A 17,169-nucleotide genomic window follows, 5' to 3' on the forward strand; every position below is an offset into this window, starting at 1 on the left:
AAAATAAAAACTGATGCTATTAGTTATCCATTACTGAAGGCTAGTGGGATATGGATTGCCTGGATTCTCTGAAAATTTTCTACTCAAGATTTGTTTTCAAGCATTTTAAGGGGACATTAAAGTCACTAGAGTAAAATTCCTTACCCAAGCTTTTTATCTAAATGTTATTTTTTTTTAAATTGGAGTATAATTGCTCCACAATGTTGTGTTAGCTTCTGCTGTACAATGAAGTGAATTAGTTTCTGCTGTACAATGAAGTGAATCAGCTATATGTATACCTATATCCCCTCAAACACTTTCTTGAAAATTGTCACAGAGAGAAAGCACTGCTCTGACCATTTCAGATTTGAACACATTTCCTCCTGTGGTTGGAAGGATTAAAGTTTGTGAGCACCTGTGACATATCTGGCACTGTATTGATACTGCATAGTAATCATCTCATTTAATTAAGCCAAAGCACAAAGAGTACTTAAGTTTTTACTCAATAAACTTTAAATATTACACAAAGTTTTGTTGTCAAAGGCATTCTCCCAGACACATTGTATAGTAAGCATTCTGGAATAATTTACAGATTAATTGATCAATTCAATTCCATCTAACAGTTATTGACTATCTGCTCTGTGCCTGACACTAAAAATGCAAAGATGAGTCAAATACTTCTTCCCACTGCCTTGAAGTCTAGGGAAAGAGTCAAGGGTATGGGTAATAAAGTACAACAAAGTACAGAAAGTACTATTACTATAGATACAAAGGGGAAAATACCCTGGAAACAGAGGGCAGAATGATAAATAATTGATGTGCTTTATACTGAAAAAGGAGGAGGAGAGGGCTTTCCAATAAATAGCAGTAAGAGAAAGAAAAATACAAACACTTAGTGAAATAGGAAGGATAGGGCAGAGCAGGTGGCAAAGGATTGTGGTCCTTTCAGTGGAGCTGGAATGAAAATTGGGTAGAAATAGAGGGGGACTAAATTGGACGGGTAAGAGAGTTGTAGATTGTGAAGGATTTTGAGAGGTAAGCTGAAAAATTTGAACTTCATAATGGAGGCAAGAAATTTTGAAATTTGATTTGGTTAGCTTTGATGTCAAAAAAGTAAACTCTGAGAACAAGGGGTCACATTGTGCAAAGCAATTTTCAAGTACAATTTTATTAAAGGTTTCTAACAAACTCGTTTTAGAGATACTATAATTATTTCCATTTTTTAACATTGAAGATGAGCCTTACAGAGGTTAAGTATCTTACCTAACTTGTGAAAGATAAGTTCCAAAGCCAGGTCTGGAAAGTTATTAACCTCTACAATATCAGTCTCTTTCCAGGTTTCTAAACTGGATAATATTGTCAAATGTGCTCTCATAAACAGTAGCAGAGACTCAGATATATTGCAGGTGCCATATTTCTTACCCAGTAGAGAGCTGTAGGTCAGAATTGGGTTTTGACAAGACAAGATCATGATTAACTAAATCTATATGTAATAATATAAACTTTAGTTTGAAAATGGAACTGAGTCAAGCCCTTTAAAATGTCTGATTAGTAACTGGAACTAATAGCTAAATTTTATTTCATCGAAACGTATGCTTCTATCCTCATAGCTTAGAGGAAACTCATCAAACATTTTGTAAATAAAGTAATGTCCTAATGATATAGAGATGCAATATGCAAGGAAGAGCATAGAGGGTAAGAAAGAAAAAAACTGAAGGCAAAAAATTATGGATTTTAGTCCTCAATGGTGGTTTGCCCTGAGTTAGTCATTTAAGCTTTCTCATTATCCATTCAATCATCTGCAAAATGAATGCAACTTTATTCATCTTGTAAAATTCTCAAATGCTTAATATGGAGAGTTTGTAGAATCATGTATATGAAACTGCTTTGTAAACTTTTAGGTCCCCTAGAAACATCTGCTTTCATGATCATGAGAGCCCTTTGATTAACATCCACTTTTAACCGTAGAAAAGGGGATCCTACACCACTTCATTCTGATGTTGAGATTAAACTACCTTATTTGAAAAAGAACAGAAATGGTCTTCAAACCGCCTACAAAGTACCACACATGCCTATACATAGCATCAGCATATGAAGATTGAGTGCTTTTCTGAGGCTGTGCCAAGACTCTATCTGACAAAGCCATCCTTAGGCTTCACAAGGCATCAACACTCCCTGCGAGGGCATAACAAAAGCCCTTTTGTAGCTCAGGAAAGCAGAATTAAAAATGGAAACAGCCAGAGACCTTCTTTCACATGGAAGAGGAAAAAAAAATATCTAGTAAGACAGGAGTAAAGAAAATTCAAGGACACTGGCCATAATCTAATTAAGGTCTGTAATTACAAATTCAGTACACTTAAAAAAGAAACATTTGCATGTTCATTTCAGCAAAATCAACCTTTTAATGGAGCTGAAAAGCATAGGTGAAAACCACTGTAACTTATTAACTGAGTAAAGCATCCAAGAAATGGAAAACCTTGTTAGTGCATTCCCTGAAAACCATGTACTTTTTAAGGTAGCAAAAGCACGTAAAGAAAACATATTCCAAAATAATTACTTAAAGGAACAAATAAAATATTTTGAAAAGGTAAACACATTGACGTTGAAGGTTAGGAAAAAAGTATACAACTGAATTGATTGTCAAAATACAAAAAAAAAAAAGATAAAATGTTTTATATGGTAGAAGGAAAAGAGGAAATTGAAGTATTTGAAATCTAGCACAGGTTTTGTAACTAACTAAGGTGGGGTCTTGGGCAAATCAGTTCCCCTCTCCATACCTCAGTTTCCTCATACATAAAATGAAGAGGTTGGAATAGATAATATCTATGGTTCATATGATTTTATTATTCTAAGCAAAACTAGAATAGAATCCTATTTGCCCATCAAAATTTTGAGTGGATTGTTGTTTACTAATGTGCTATCAAAGGTTACTAAGAAGGCTTTTGTTACTCAGAAAGTACACCAGCATCTCACTCCAATGTTCCAAATGCCAAAAAGGATATGTATTAATTTTCTAGGACTGCCATAATAAAGTATCATAGACTAAGTGGCTTAAACAACAACTATGTTCCCATAGTTCTGGAGGCTAGAAGTCCAAGATCAGGGTGTGAGTATAGTCAAGTACTGGGCTCTCTTCTTGGTTTGCATCTGGCTGCTGTCACTCCATGTGCTCAGTTAGCCTTTCCTAGGTTCCTGCTGGGGAGAGAGAGGGGGTAAGAGTAAGGAGAGGGAAGAGGGAAGAGCAGGAGAGAAAGTAATCTCTCTTACTCTTCTTATGAAGCCACCAATCCTATAGGAGTAGGGTTCCACCCTTATGACTTCTTTAACCTTTTCTACCTCCTAAAAACCCTATCTCCAAATACAGTTACATTGGAGTTTAGGGCTTCAACATATGTATTTTGGGGGGACAAAATTTGGTCCATAGCACCAATAGTACTGAATGATATCTGAAAATTCACAACACTTTCCCAATAAATTGCCTTCATCCTAGTGTTCCAGTTATAGAGACAGACAGAAAATTTTTTTGAGGCAGCTTTGAGTAAAAATCTAGTGGAGTAGGAAGCTGGATCAATAATGCACTAAACTTATGAAGAACCACAGGTGAAACTGATGCTTACCAAATGAAAGGAGCTAGAAGTATCTGTATTTTTAGTCAAGAATATGGTTAGTTGGAGGGTTGTTTGCAGTTTTAGCTTGTTAATTTACCAATCTACCTTTGGATGGAAACCAGCTTTAGCCAGAATATCTGAATGAGAACAAATTAGATCTTTTCCCAAAGAGTATAAATTAACCAAGGGCAATCTGATTCACTTTGTTTGTAAGGGAGACCAAGAAAATAGCTGCTGGAAAGCTTTATATTTTCTCAGTTTCTGAAACTCTTTCATGGTAGGAGGCTAGTGATATGGAAAATAGTTACGTAGAATCATGTTCTATTTCTACTTTCTCTATTCTTCAGTTATTTAAAGCCTGATTTTCTAAACTAGACACATCTGCATTGTGTTAAATATGCTACAGTAGTCAAACAGATTGAATAATAGATGGTTGTATTTATTAGAAATGCCCCAAGTGTCCAAATTCAGACAGCTTTACAGTGGTTAAACACAACATTGACTTTGGAACCAACTTAAAATAATTCCTAGTTCTGTCACTTCTCTGCTGTTGACCTTGGTCAAGTAACTTGAGTGTTCTTTTTCTTTCTTTTTTTTTTTTAAATTTATTTATTTATTTATGGCTGTGTTGGGTCTTTGTTTTTGTGCGAGGGCTTTCTCTAGTTGTGGCAAGCGAGGGCCACTCTTTACCGCAGTGCACGGGCCTCTCACTATGGCTGCCACTTGAGTGTTCTTATCCTCAGTTTCCTTAGCCATAAGTTGGACCCAGAAATAATTAATAGGGTTGTGATGAGGATCAAAATAGATACTAACCTTTAAAGAAATGTCACGCAATTGGCAAATGTTAGCTGCTCTACTACTAACTACCATTATTACTTCTACTACTACTAGTACTGCTGCTGCTACTACTACTATTATCATTATTATTTGATAATTTAGAGGACACCTGCCACCATCCAGTCTTCTGGTGATCCAGTATAAATCAATAAAGATTTTTCTAATTCTGTCTTTATCTCTGGCAACATGTAAGTCACCACAGGGAAAGAGAACAAATGTAAACTGTATTTGTTACCATCGGTGGGCTAAGAATTTAGTTGGTGAAATTACCATAAATGTTTCCAAAAGCCCTTTGGAAAAGGAAATTGAGGCTGAGGTAGAACCTAAACATTTTGTTCAATGTCTCAGAGCAGAAAGCAGCTGAGTTGATACCAGAGTTCGGTCACCTGATTGGAGCATCAAGTTCACTCCTCTAGGCCACATGTCCGTTCTGAGAACCCCATAACCCTGATGGGAAAGGGCATAACTGTGCCAGATGAGGTGGAGTAATAACAGCCCCAAGAGATAAACCAGACCAGTGACCTCTGGCCCCATTAGCGCTGGACTTTCAGCAATTCAGCATGCAATTGCTCCATAGCTTCAGTCAACAAATCAGCAATGGGTAATGTGGGGCACATCCCAAGGGACAACTGGACATTATTTTTGGTTCCTTTTCTATAGACAATATCTCTTCCTTATGAGTCAAGCATGAGTAGGGTCGACGATGATCTCTCCAGAACAGAGAGATTTCAAACTTATCCACAACACAAATGTCTCGAGTTTCCAAATGCACTCAAAATGCTTATCCTAATATACATATGATGCAGACTTTGAGTCAGACCTAGCTTGTGAGGTTAAATAAAGGTAAAAGCTTAAGTTTCCATGCATACCAGAGATGCCACTGCAGTGTTTCATGACTTTTTGGAGAGTGGATTGGCAAAGGAAGCAATCACTGTACTGTAATTTTTGTATAATATTTGTGCATTCCATACCCTGACTCCTATCTATAAACACTCAAAGGAAATCATAAGCACAGTTAATGACATATTAGAAGTAAGGCCTCTGTTTCCTGAGGACATTCCCCAAGGCAGTTGTTCAAAGGGAACTTGGAATTTTCCACCAGAAATGGTTTTCCTTCTTAATAATGATCTCATGTGACATGCATTCCTGTTTTTGTTTTTGTTTCTTTTTGTTTGTTTGTTTTCTTTTGATATATCTTATACTCTGCATTCTATGGGAAATGCTATCTCCACAGATTCTGCGCTTCTGTCTCAGAAATGCAGGGTAATTCTAGGAGGTTAGTAAGACATCTTCTGATGGAATGTATTTGATCTACAAAATAGCCTGGCCAAAAGATATCCAAAGCCAGATTTCAGGAGCAAGGCGTGGGCCTGCTCAGCATCAGAACAGACCAGAACCCAGAGCCCTCTGGCCCTTCCCATTTGCTGCATGCAGAATAAATCACATATCTCAACAATGGTTGGGGTCACCATTTGCCAACTAGACATGTTTTCTCCTAGGCGAAACTCAGGGTTGAATGTGATTTTAAAAAAACAAAATAAAACAGTCAATGTGACATATTTTAAACAGCCAGGAGACTTCACAGCTTCTCAAAGGGAATAGATTTTCATGTTGATTTCCAGTTGTAAACTTAGGTTGAAATATTTGTCTCTGCTCCTTAGGCATCCCAGACTAGAGGTTGACATCAAGGACAGTCATATGTGAACAGACTGGGAGAAGCTTTGAACAATGGGGTCTTTAAAACAGTACTATTATTTGCTTCAAAAATGACTTTTACACTAAACTCCTAATTATTGAAAAGCCAAACCTCTCTTTTTAAAAATGTATGCATTTAATATTTCTAAAAGTAAGTATAGAATCCCTTTCTCTGTCTTTCTAAAATAATCCAACTGTAACTGCTGAAAAGGACTTCCTAGAATGAAGAGAGGAAATCTAGCCATAAAACTCTTTTTGAGTTATTCTAATAACGCAAATATATTACATGCTGGGCAGGAGAAAAAAATATTTTTATTCATAAAATACTTTTGTTAATTCAACATTATTTTTTCCTGTTGATCTTGTAAAATGATCAGCTTATATGTGGAGCTAGATTGTATAGCTTCCTATCTTGAGTGAATTTCATCTTGTATTCTTCAGTTTCTTTGACCAAAATAGTGAGGATTAAAAATAATACTTTATGGGTCGTTATGAGAATTAAATATGTTAATACACATAAAGCATGTAATAAACACTCAATAAATGTGAGGTACCATTGTTAGTAGCACTATTAGAGTCTTTCAAAAATCTGATTTTAACACAGGGCATACTTTTCTTCTAAACTTGTATCTCTATGTATCAAAATTACACTATAATAAACTATACACTTTCCCTGGGAGGTCAGTTCTCTCCACCAGCATGGGTCTGGCACACATGGTTTCCAAATAAACACACCCTTTTATTCTTATAAGCATGTTATTACTTCACTATATGTTTGTATTTTTTCTTTACAGGATAATATCCTTGCTTATAATGTTACCTCCTGAAAGGCAGTAGTCTGAGCAGATGCCTGCTTCCTTTTTTAGGGATATGTTTGCATCAAATAAGAAAAACCAAGGATATAATATTTTCTGCTAAAAGATAACTTTCAATATATTTTCTTAAAAAAAAGAACTGCTTCAACAAGAACAACATCAAAAAATCCTCTTTGAATATAAGAACAAATAAACTTGGGGCATAGCCAGATTTGGCAGATTCGGGTCTGTGTGTTATCCATCTATCTCTATATCTTCTGCAGCCTAGTAAGAGATGTAAGTTGAATTGAATTAGAAACTAAGTTAAGGTCCTGACAGGAAACTGACAGGAAACTGATGTAAAGCAAAAGGAGCAACTAAGATAAGTTTATTGACAACCCGAGGGCAAGATTCAGGAAACCAACAGGAGATGATACAGCAGTGGCTAGATTGCTCTTACCCTCTCTTAACCTGAAAAAGCAAAAGGAGGGACCAGCACCAGGAACCAGGCAAGCTCTGCCTGTTAGAGACGTCTGCTGGATGGAGGCTATGGCCATTCAGCCACTGTTAACTCATCACGTTGTCAGGAGGGAACTGAGGTAATAAGTGCCCCATACGTTCTCTTCTGCCACTCTCCATACCTTGCCAGGACTTCTCACTGGCCAAATGCAAACAGAAGGCAGAAACCAAAGAACTTTAGGTGATGTAGTCACTGTGGTCAGCTTCCTCGGAGGTCACAATAAGGGAGAAAGAAAGGAAAGCAGATCTGGAGCTGCAAATATCCTACAAAGTCAAGAAACACTCTGAAGAATGCATTGATGTGTTCCAATTTTGTAGTCTTTCCCATGCCATAAAAGAATTCTGAAAGCCAGTGTCAAAAAGAGGCTTTCAGAGAACCTCTCCAAATCAGAGTTTCAGATTCTAAACACAATAAAATAGACAAACGATAGAGAGACTGCTTCTGTCTTTATATCTGAAGGTTTTTCTAGGCTCATATTAAAGAGAATTTGAATTAAACTAGTTTGGGATAGTCTAACACTTTTCAGTGAAGAGAAATATATTCCCAATAGTTTAGTTGTTCCTTCTCTAAAAGAGTACTCTCCTAATTCTTTTTACTATAAACTCTGTCAATAAAGAAAAATTGAGCATGCAGTCCTAATACATGTGTACTTATTAATAAAGTCTATATATAAATGGACTATTCTAACATATTATATGCATCATTAAACATGTTGTAAAAGGTACAAGTGGAAAGTAATAACAGAGGAGATAAAACAAATACAGAGTTTAATATCTTCTCCTCCCACCCCAGTGTGCATCTTACTTTCCCAGTGTATTCAAGCTTTGGAGACTCCTTCACTCTGGAGAGTCTCTTAAGAGACAGCTATGACTCCACACTCCATCCAATAGCCATTCTATAGACACAGTATTATTCCACCCCTTACACATTTTAATAGGCTCTTAAGAGAGCCAAAATTTGAATTTCCTGAATAATCAGAAGATGCTAAGCAAATAACTTGCCACACTAACCTGTTGCTAAGTGTGGTCAGCACTTGCTTCACAGTAACCCTGCAGAACAGGTCTCATCTCCATGTTACAAAATAAGACACAGAGGCATACATAGAAGGTTTTAGGAACTGGTTCAAGATGATCTTTGTCAGAAAATCCAGATTTCCTGAATTCTACCTGAACATTCACTCTCATAATACCAGGCTTCCTACCTAGCAAATTTTCTACAGAAGAAATTTATGGAATAAACCAGCATTTCACCACAGAAGGGTCTCTCTGGGAAACGTATGTCATGGTCCCTGTGAGAAATGATTTGCTCAGAGAACTTAAGCTAAATGTCTGATGCATATTTGGCCTCTTGGTTTCTGTTTTTCCTGCTGGGGCTGAGAGATTCCAGCATTCCTCACTGGAATGCCAGTCACTCTGGGCCAGGACTCCGATTATTGGTTTTCCCCCCATCACCTGACACAGTGGCTAGAAATATAGATTTCTAATAAAATGGCCAAATAAATAAATGTTTACTCAACTGAAACATAAACGTGTGTCTTCAAGGCAATAGAAATTTGGAAACCAGAATTAGGAAATTATCTCCACATTTTAAAAACATACAAAATTTTAAAAATATACCATGATCTTTAAAGAGCATGAAAACGACTCAAAATATCCCCTGTAGTTAATTGCAACAAAAGGAAAGAATTCTTGGCCAGTAAGTCCACCTCGTTCACAGCTTTCACCAGTTAATAAGGTTCAGTTCAATTCCATTTTGCCTCCAACTCCCTCTCATTAAGCTTGGCTCAAATTCAAGCCCCTGAGCACCTCCCAGTGTCCCTGAATGGTCCCGATGTTTCACTTCACTAAAGAAAAGATTAATCTGTAGAAAGGCTTCAGCACATTCCTGGGTTGCTCAAGTGCACTTCTTTTCATAGGACAGGCTTTTGATTTGTGCTTTAAATCAAAGGCAGAGAGCAAAAATTCCAAGTATGTATGGGCTTCCGACCTTTAAAAAAACAGGATTGTTCAGATGGAATTTGACACAGAAATATTCTAGCCTACTACCCTTTTAGTGTGATTCTTCCTCAAGATACCCCTTTCTTCTTTCTACTAAATATCAGCATTTCAATAAAGATGGTATTTGGCAAAGCATTAAAGATAAGTGAAGAGTTCTTTATTAGCAATTTATTCATAGTGACATTTTAGGGTTTCATTTCATAGGAAAAGACGGTGGCTCCAGTTAGGAAACCTGTTTGGCAGAACATAAGTTGTTAATACACTATTTCCTGTGTCTGTGTCAGGGGAAACAGTGTGTTTACTTGGACACAAATTCAGACACTGTTAACAAAGACTCTGGCATTTGGAAAAGTCATTTTTGAACACTTGTACAAACTTCTGATTCACAGATTTATGATACATATAGAAGAAGACAAAACACTAAATACTTATAATAGTGCTTTTGAAAGATTGCTTTCATCCTTGAATCTTCTTTATTCCAACATTTATATTTTTTGAACTTGTTGATGTAGTTTTACGTAAAACCTGTTGCAAGTAAAACACAGCTCAGTCACAAGAAAAACCCCATCCCATGTGGGATGGAAATGTTGCTTTGATATTGTTCAGAATGTTTGCTAAATAAAACACCAGGTCACCCTGCTTCCTGGGTTTGATTCTATGTACATACACACACACACACACACGCACACGCACACGCACACACACACACTTTGATGAACAATTTAAGAAAAAACAACAGCTTTAATAGGTTCTATACTCAGTGCAATGATTGTTTTAGTTACAAAATTATTCTATCCCTCAATATTCAACAAGTCATTTTAGGGGAGAATAGGGCATTGTGCAGAACCCCTAATTGATCAGAACATATTTAACATAATAAAGTGCATTTGAGAAACATTTTGACCTTTTCAAATGCTTTCAGTCTTACTTATTTTCAGATCCTTTGATCACATGAAAAGAGGTGCTCTGATGAAAAGGGGATGCCATTGATGGTTGCAACAGAAATTTTATCACTGGAATGGGATCCGGTAATTTGAGTTAGATTGAATATAATGGGAGTAGTATGATCATCTATAGCAGCACTGGTGACTTAGCCATAGGTACTATATCCTTTACTATGGCCCTAAAGCCAGGGCATCCTGTTCTTAGCTTGGTGGTATTTAAAAGTACTCTATAGGATACCCAAACTGTCTACAAACTGCTTCCCTTATACTATCTTTGCATTCCACAGTTTCTTCTTTGTATGTTCAAGAGAGTATAGGATAAGCAGAGTTTCATACCTCCTTCAGTCTCTTAGACCTCTGATTTAGTCAAGTGTCTCCCAAGATGAAGGAAAAACAGATTCCTGGAACCTAGATATTACTAGAAAAGGATTTGACCCTGACTAATTCAAAGTATTCTTGGCCAGTAAGTCCACCTCGTTCACAGCTTTCACCAGTTAATAAGGCTCAGTTCAATTCCATTTTGCCTCCAACTCCCTCTCATTAAGGACAACCAACAAAGAAAAGCCCAGGTCTAGATGGTTTCACTGGTGAATTCTACCAAATATTTAAAGAAGAATTAATGACAATACTTCTCAAACTTCCCCAAAAATAGAAGAGGAGGGTACACTCCCAAAATTATTTTATGAGGTCAGCATTACCTGGATAATAAAGCCAATAGACATTACAAGAAAAGAAAGCTACAGACCAATATCCCTGATGAATATAGCTGCAAAAATTATTAACAAACTATTAGCAAACTGATTCAACAATACAATAAAAGTATCACACACCAAGATCAAGTGGGAATTATCCCCGGGATGCAAAGATGGTTCAATATACACAAATCAACAAATGTTATACATCACATTAATAGAAAGAAAGATAAAATTCATGTGATTATCTCAACACATGCGGAGAAGCCATTTGACAAAATGCAATATCCTTTCATGATAAAAATGCTCAACAAGTTGGATGTAGAAGAACATATATCAACCTAATAAAGGACATATATGATAAGCCCACAGCTAACATCATATTCAACAGTGAAAGATTGAAGGGGTTTCCTTTAAGATTAGGAACAAGACAAAAGTGCCCACTCTCACCACTCCTATTCAACACAGTACTAGAAGTCCTAACCAGAGCATTCAGTCAAGATAAAGAAATAAAAAGCATCAAAGTGGAAAAGGAAGAAGTAAACTTGCCTTTGTTTACAGATGATACGATTTTATATACAGAAAATCTTGAAGACTCCACCAAAAAACCGTTAGAATTAATCAACAAATTTAATAAAGTTGTAGATTACAAAATCAACATACAGAAACCAGTTGCATTTCTATACATTAACAATGAAACATCTGAAAAAGAAATAAACAATCCCATTCAAATAACATCAAAAACAATAAAATACCTAGGAATAAATTTAACTAAGGAGATGAAAGATTTGTACACTGAACAGTATGAGATTGTAATGAAAAGAATTATTGAAGAAGACACAAATAAATGGAAAGATAGCTTATGTTCATGAATCAGAAGAATTAATATCATTAAAATGTCCATTCTACTGTAAGTCATCTGTAGATTCAATGCAATCCTTATCAAAATTCCAATGGTATTTTCACAGAATTAGAAAGAAATATTCTAGAATTTGTGTGGATCCACAAAAGACCCAGAATACCCAAAGCAATCTTGTGAAAGAAGAACAAAGCTAGAGACATCACACTTCCTGATTTCAAACTATCTCACAAAGATATAGTAATCAAGACAATACGGTATATGCAAAAAATAAATTCATATACCAGTGGAACAGAGTGGAGAGCTCAGAAATAAACCCTCGAATATACAGTCAACTAATATTTGACCAGGGAGTCAAGAATACTCAATAAGGAAAGGATAGTCTCTTTAATAAATGGTGTTGGGAAAACTGGATAACCATATACAAAAGAACGAAATTGGACTCCTACTTACACCATTCACAAAAATTGACTCAAAATGGATTAAAGACATAAACATAAGAAATGAAACCATAAAACTTCTAGAAAAAAAAATACATAGGTAAAAACTTTTTGACATTGGTCTTGGTAAGGATTTTTTGGATATGACATCACAAGACAAACAACAAAAGCAAAAACTAGTAAGTGGAACTATAGCAAATTAAAAAGCTTCTGCAGAGCAAAAGAAACAATCAATGAAATGAAAAGGCAATCTATGGAAAGGGAGAAAATATTTTTAAATTATATATCTATTAAGGGATTAATATCCAAAGTATATAAAGAACTCATGCAACTCATTAGCAATTAAACAAACATTCAGTTATAAAATAGGCAGAAGAACTAAATAGATATTTTCCCAAAAAAGGCATAAAAATGGCTAACAGGTACATGAGGAGGTGCTTGGCAGCACTGATCATCAGGGAAATGTAAATCAAAACTACCATGAGATATCGCCTCACACCTGTCAGAATGTCTATCATCAGAAAGACAAGAGATAACAAAAGTTGGAGAAGGATGTGAAAGAAAGGGCACTCTTTTGCACTGTTGCTGGAAATGCAAATTGGTGGAGCCACTATGGGAAACAGTATGGAAGTTCCTCAACAAATTAAAAATAGAACTACCATATGATCCAGGAATTCTACTTCTGAGTATATATCCAAAGGAAATAAAAACAGGATCTGAAAAACATATCTGCATTCATTCCCATGTTTGTTGTAATGTTATTCACAATAGTCAAGTTATGGGAGCAACTTAAATGTCCAGCAACACATGGCTGGATAAAGAAGATGTGGTATATATACACAATGGAATATTATTCAGCTGTGAGAAAGAAGGAGATCCTGCTGTTTGCAATAACATTGATGAAACTTGAGGGCATTATGCTAAGTTAAATATGTCAGACAGAGAAAGGCAAATACTGTATGACATCACTTATATGTGGAATCTAAATTTTAAAAAAAGTCAAACTCATAAAAAAACATAGAGTGGAATGGTGGTTTCCTGGGGCTGGAGGGTAAGAGAAATGGGATATTGGTCAAAGGGTACAAACTTCCAGTTGTAAGGTGAGTAATTTCTGGGGAACTAATGTACAGCATGGTGATTTTAGTTAGCAATACTGTCTTACATATTGAAAGTTTCTGAGACTAGCTCTTAAATATTCTCATTATAAAAAAGGAAATGGCAACTGTATGACATAATGGAGGTGTTAGCTAGCACTATGATAGTAATCATTTTGCAATATATAAGTATATCAAACCAACATGGTATACAATTAAACCTACACAATAGTATATGTCAATTATATCTCAATAAAGCTGGAAAAAAAGAAGGACAGTGACAATATAACTCTGTGATACTAAAGATTTAACAACTGAATTTCTTTTGGGTGGACTAAATATAATAAAACAAAAGAAAAAATTTCTTAAATATATGCTATTCAATTATAATAATTTAAAATTTTATCATCAAAATAAAATAAAATATCATCAGAAAAATCTACAAACAATAAATGCTGGAGAGGGTGTGGAGAAAAGGGAACCCTCTTACACTGTTGGTGGGAATGTAAATTGATACCGCCACTATGGAGAACAGTATGGAGGTTCCTTAAAGAACTAAAAATAGAATTACCATAGGACCCAGCAACCCTACTCCTGGGCATATACCTGGAGAAAACCACAATTCAAAAATATACATGCTCCCCAGTGTTAATTGCAGCACTATTTACAATAGCCAGGACATGGAAGCAACCTAAATGTCCATCAACAGAGGAATGGATAAAGAAGATGTGGTACATATATACAATGGAATTACTCAGCCATAAGAAGGAATGAAATTGTGCCATTTGCAGAGACGTGGATGGACCTAGAGACTGCCATACAGAGTGAAGTAAGTCAGAAAGAGAAAGACAAATATCATATATTAACGCATATATGTGGAATCTAGAAAAATGGTACAGATGAACGTATTTGCAAAGCAGAAAAAGAGACACAGACATACAAAACAAACATATGGATACCAAGGGGGGACAGGTGAGGGGGTGGGATGGATTGGGAGATTGGGATTGACATAAATACACTATTGATACTATGTATATAATAGATAACTAACGAGAACATACTGTATGGCACAGGGAACTCTACTCAGTATTCTGTGGTAACCTAAATTGGAAGGAAATCCAGAAAAGAGCAGATATATGTGTACATATAGCTGATTCACTTTGTTGTACAGCAGAAACTAACACAACATTGTAAAGCAACTATACTCCAATTTTAAAAAAATTTTAATTTAAATAAATAAATAAAACAAAAATACAAAGTAAGGTGACAAAGATCTGACTGAAGCTGCCACAGCAACATAGTCATTTAGTGCAGTGCACAGCATGCTCTTGGCAATTCCCTTTAGAGACTGTATGTTAACATGAAGGTGACTTCAAACAGTGCCTCTTCTGAGTCTCTGCCTTCATCCAAGAGGAGATGGAGAAGAGGTATCTATTACAGACAAATTTATTCCTAGAAGAAAAAAATGGACCAAGACACTAGGGAGCAAAACCTTTAGAAAGAGGAATAAAGAAGTTTTAAAAACTCTTTTCCACTGAATAGGTTCTTTCCTTTTTGCAGTGCTTCTCCTTCAGAGTTGCTACAGCAAGACAGGCCTGGAGTTGATTTCCCTTTAGAGGGACCCCTTTCCAAGAATAACTTAATGTGGGACCCAGAGCAAAGGTGACCTAGAATAGAGTGCTTAGAAGAGCTGCTATCTTTCTGTAGAATAATTTATGGTTCTTCTCACCTCAGCATGAGAAGACTGAAAGAGAAATCAGGATAAAGACCTAGGAAAAGAGGTCACAGTGGCTTATCCACAAGCTCTTATTCTTGACTTTGTGGCCACTAATTACAATAAGTAACACATATTTAATGTAGCATTTACTAGGTACCAGGCACTTTCTAAATGTTCTACATACTTTAACCCATTTAATCCTTTCATCGATCCTACAGATTTCATTTTATAGGTGAGAGGATAACTCGCTTACCCAAGATCATACAGCAAGTAAATGGGAAGTTGGTGTTCAAACCCAGGCATTCTGACTTCAGGAGGCTGTACACTCAACTGTCGCACTATGTTACTGTACATTAAAAAGCCCTTTTTGCTCAAATGAATTTACACTTATGAGATAGGGAGTTCCCCAAGGCCAAATAGTAATAATAGCAAACAGATTTTCCTTGTGTATGTACCCTTGAGAGCTCGTAGAAAGACATCTATAATCATGATAAAACATCTGTTGTTTATGGAGCTCTCAATCCATAACACAAACGTCTTTCATGCCATGATGCCCCTGCATTTCAAGGATTGAGTCCTTGGAGTGTCAAAAATAGTCACGACCTATTGTCCTAAGTGGTTATCCTAAAGTCCTGAAAGGTCACTAAATCCTTCTTAATTCCACTCTGTAACATCACTTGGCTCAGCACCCTTTAATGAATCACATTTATATTAATGTTAGATTCCACTTTGCTTTGCTTTCATTTCATTCTAATGTTTAAATAGGTATTCAAAACTAACTTTGTACAATCCTACTCTATGCTATTCGGCTACCTTCTTGCTGATAAAACTATCCTCAAAAAGTCAGAATTGTTTAGGGTTCCTGGACTGGAGAAATGGTATAATATTTGAGAAGCAAGAACAGGCAAAGGTGAGCTGGTTTTAGAAGCTAGACTTAACTGTCTATAGACAGTTAAGAAGTCCTATACCCCATCCTCCTGTGGATTACAAGCACAGATTTCAGAGAGAAAGAATAAAGCAACATGGTCTCAAGAAACACATCATCACTATAATTAAACCACACTGCCCCCTGGCATACACTAAGAGGAATAAAATCACCCATCAAGGAGAACCACTTGCATGGAAAACAAGGTGTCCATGTGGAAACAAATCAATTACTGAAAAGTGTAGACCCAGACAATTTCTAAACAATGTCCAGCCATGATTAATTTTACTTTGAGAAACTCAACAAAGAAATATTGTCCATTCAAAATCTCCAGTCCTGCTGAGATCCTGGGATGTTGCCAGTGGCTCAACTGCTATTCACAAACCCTGGCAACCTGAGTCTGGAACTCTATAGTTTCAGACTACCAGAAAACATTACCAGGATATCATTTCTCTAATCTTTACAGCCACTCTGCTTCTTTTGGTGAAACAGAAACCAAGGACCTAATTCACCAATCGTATTGAAAAGGATGTAGAACCCAGTGTCAAGGTGTAATATATACAGAAGCTAAGATAGTGGATTTTGTTGTCAAATTCAAATCCTGGTTCCACTTTTTCTATGTTTTGATCTTGGGAAAATGACTTACTCCCTTTTTCTGAGACTAGGTTTTCTCATGGATGAAATAGGGATAATTATAGTAGTATCTCACTCAGAGAATCATCTGCAGAGCTACTCAACATGTGTTTATTAGACCTGTAGCATCATGTAATCTGTGAGCTTGCTAGAAATGCAAATTCTTGGGTCCTGCCCCAGAACTCTGAATCTGAACTAGGGAATGGGATGTATTAGCTATGAGTCTGCATTTTGACTGCTCACCAGGAGATTGTTATGCACATTAATGTTCAATAATCACTGATATAAGACATTAAATAAAATAGGAAGCCCTTATTGCAGCCTGTGGAAGACAGTATGATGTCAATATATGTGAACTGTTATTTTCATTAGAGTAGAGGAGCAGAGTTAAGTTTTGACTTTTTGATCAATGATTCAGGAGCTCAGATGGCTCCA

Source organism: Phocoena phocoena, chromosome 5 (assembly GCF_963924675.1).
Source record: "Phocoena phocoena chromosome 5, mPhoPho1.1, whole genome shotgun sequence".
Taxonomy (NCBI): domain Eukaryota; kingdom Metazoa; phylum Chordata; class Mammalia; order Artiodactyla; family Phocoenidae; genus Phocoena; species Phocoena phocoena.